This window comes from Balaenoptera physalus, assembly GCF_965194825.1.
Source record: "Balaenoptera physalus genome assembly, contig: HAP1_SCAFFOLD_1369, whole genome shotgun sequence".
Lineage (NCBI taxonomy): Eukaryota > Metazoa > Chordata > Mammalia > Artiodactyla > Balaenopteridae > Balaenoptera > Balaenoptera physalus.
In genome coordinates, this window is record NW_028125427.1 from 168481 (window position 1) to 171288 (window position 2808).

The following is a 2808-nucleotide window of genomic DNA, read 5'->3' on the forward strand; positions in this document are numbered from 1 at the left end:
CGCTGCTGGAAGTTCTCCCCAGGCAGAGGTGAGGAAGCGAGAAAAGGGCAGTGGGGACCAGGACAGGAGGGGTAACTCGGGTAGGGAATGGAACGCTTCCAGAAGAGCAGCCGGGGCCAGGACCGTCCTGTGTGACGTGCAGGAGCCCACGTAGCACGTGTGCTGTCGCTGGGGTGGCTGCAAGCCCTTTCCTCCAACCTGTGAGGTCCTTGCACATATTCAGGTGGCTTTCCTGGGAAGGGTGGGTAAAGTTCAGGAGCAGCTGGCTTGGAGGTCAGCTAACGTTTACAAAGAGACGCCTCCGCACGGTCCAAGCAGCTTTCCAATGAGGATGGTCCTTGTGGGGGGCTGCTGGCAGCATGTGAGAAAATGCCCCGCCTCCGACCAACTTCAGAAATTTTCATCAGTGTAGCGAGTATCTTGATAGGGTTTTCCTCTAACTAGTGGGTTCTTAATTAGCAACATGAATGGTGACATTAAATGTCCTCAGTCAGGATTGAAATACCCCCAACATGTACCGGTGTAAAAAGCTCGGGAGGCCGTGTGCAACCCGCACCTTTAGGGATGGGCTTCCTACTTGACCCCTCAACGTTGTGGTGTCCAGCCACTGATTTAGGGTTTCTGGGGGCCCAATGCTGACTCTAAGGCTGAGTGGTGGTCTCAGCATGAGCTGGGGTTTGAGAAAAGTGTGATGCAGTTAAGTCTGACTTTCTGTGACAGCTGGGGAGGGGTTTGTAAAGCACCTTGGCTTTTAGGGCAAAGGTTTGTTACTGGAACCAAGTGTCCCCCCCAAGATGGGCTGAAGCTCAAGATGTCTCTGTCCCTTTCATGTGAGAGTCCAGGGCAGGTGGGTGGCACGGCCCAGGCTCTGTCCACCTTGTTTCTCCTCCCTGCTTCCAGGTGAGGGCTCCAACCAGCAGGGTGGGGTGACCAGGTGGGCATCATGCCCTCTGTCCTAGGATGTAGGCTGGCCAAGGCCCTCACCACCTCCACCTCTCCCCCTTGGTAACACGAGACACTGTGCCCCAGCTGTAAGGGGTGGGAAGGCTGGGAGGTGCAGGGTAGCTGTGAACAGGAAAAAGGGAAATGGGATCTGGTGGGCAGCTGCACAGCTCTGCTGTGAGGGTCACCTGGACGGTAGCGCACAGACTCTGGGTCCTGTGAAGCTTCGATGCGTTGTGGTTCTGGAAATCCTATAGGAGACGGTCACAGCAGGTGAAGCTAATGCTCTCAGTGGAGGTGGTGAAGCCAAAGATCTCAGTTCAGACTGAAGGTGCCGATGTACATACAGGACAAGACCATCTCGTGTGAATGGACTTCAGGCACGTTTAACGTGAATGCAGTCGTGTTAATGCCTAGCATCTTCTATCTTGTGCCTCTCCTCAGGGACCCCCTCCTCAGTTCCTGAGGATCCTGTAACTCCCGTACAGGGGGATGGAGAGTGGGCTCTGTCCAGTCTGAGCCCTGAGTTACCCTGCGTGTCAGTCGGCTCAGGACCGCCGTAACAAATACCACAGACTGGGCCGCTTGAATAACAGACCTATCATCTCCCAGTCCTGGATGCTGTCTGAGATCAAGGTGTGTGCAGGCTGGCTTCTCCTGAGGCCTCTCTCCTTGGTGCTTAGACAGCCGTCTTCTCCCCAGGTCCTCACGTGGTCTCCCCCTGTGCCTATCTGTGTCCTAATCTCTTCTTGTAGGACATCAATCCTATTGGATTAGGATCCACCCTAGTGACCTCATTTTTACCTTGATCACCTCTTTAAAAATCCCATCTCCAAATACAGCCACATCCTGGGGTCCTGGGGGTTAGGGATTCAGAATGTGAATTTGGGGGGACGTGACTGAGCCTATCCCATCCTCCTTAGGAGCCAAGTGTGCCTCGGTCCTTCCTTCCCTCAAGTCACACGAGGTGATGTAGTGGCTCAGGGAGAGGCCACTCGTGCAGAGTCTGTGTCCCAGCTGGGGAGCCCTTCTCTGCTCTCTCTGATCAGGCAGTGGCCGTGCCAGTCCCCTCCTGAGGTGAGCGGTTCTGGTGTTTCCTGCCGTGTCTCCTGGCCTGCTGAGGTGCTCATTGTCAGGGAACCCAGGAGCCAGCAGCCTCGTGGGGGTGCCGGGGACTCTCAGGGCCTTGGCAGATGTCTCTCCCAGCAGATACCCTAGCGAAAGTGGGGAAACATTTGGGGGATTACAGGTGGGAGAGAGTCACAGTCTCGTTTATGCTTCAGAAAGACCACGTTGGGGTGGGATGTGAGGTGCACCGTGTGGGCAGGGAGTTTTGCCAGGGCCTGATGGAGGAACCAGGCACAAGATCGGGCTTGGGCCAGGGCTGTGGGTGTAGAGGGGAATTAGTGTGGGAACTGGCCACAGACTGTTGTCGAAATCTCGGCTTCCCCGTGCACCGAGGCTGAACAGAAATACAGAGCCAGGGATTTTGGAGGAAGAGAGAGATGGTTTTATTCTTCTGCCAGGCAGAAGGGAAGACACAGCCGGCTAGCGCCTCAAGAACTGGGCCCGCCCTCCTTGAGAATCAGGGTAGGTTTTATATGTGGGGCTCTCGCAGTCCGGGGTATAGGATGAGGATCAAAGTAGTGAAGGTCTTGCATTCCTCCTTTTCTTTGCATTATTTCAAAACAGTCATAGTTGGCATCAGGCCGCCCGGTAATTGGGGTCCAGCAGTCTGGTAATTGCCTCCGTTTGCTTCTGGTTTATCGGCCGGTGACCTTGTTTCTGAAATGCAAAGACTATAGGGGGTGATTTGTTATGAGGGGCATATAGAATATAAGTGCTGGACATAATAAGGTTAGGGAG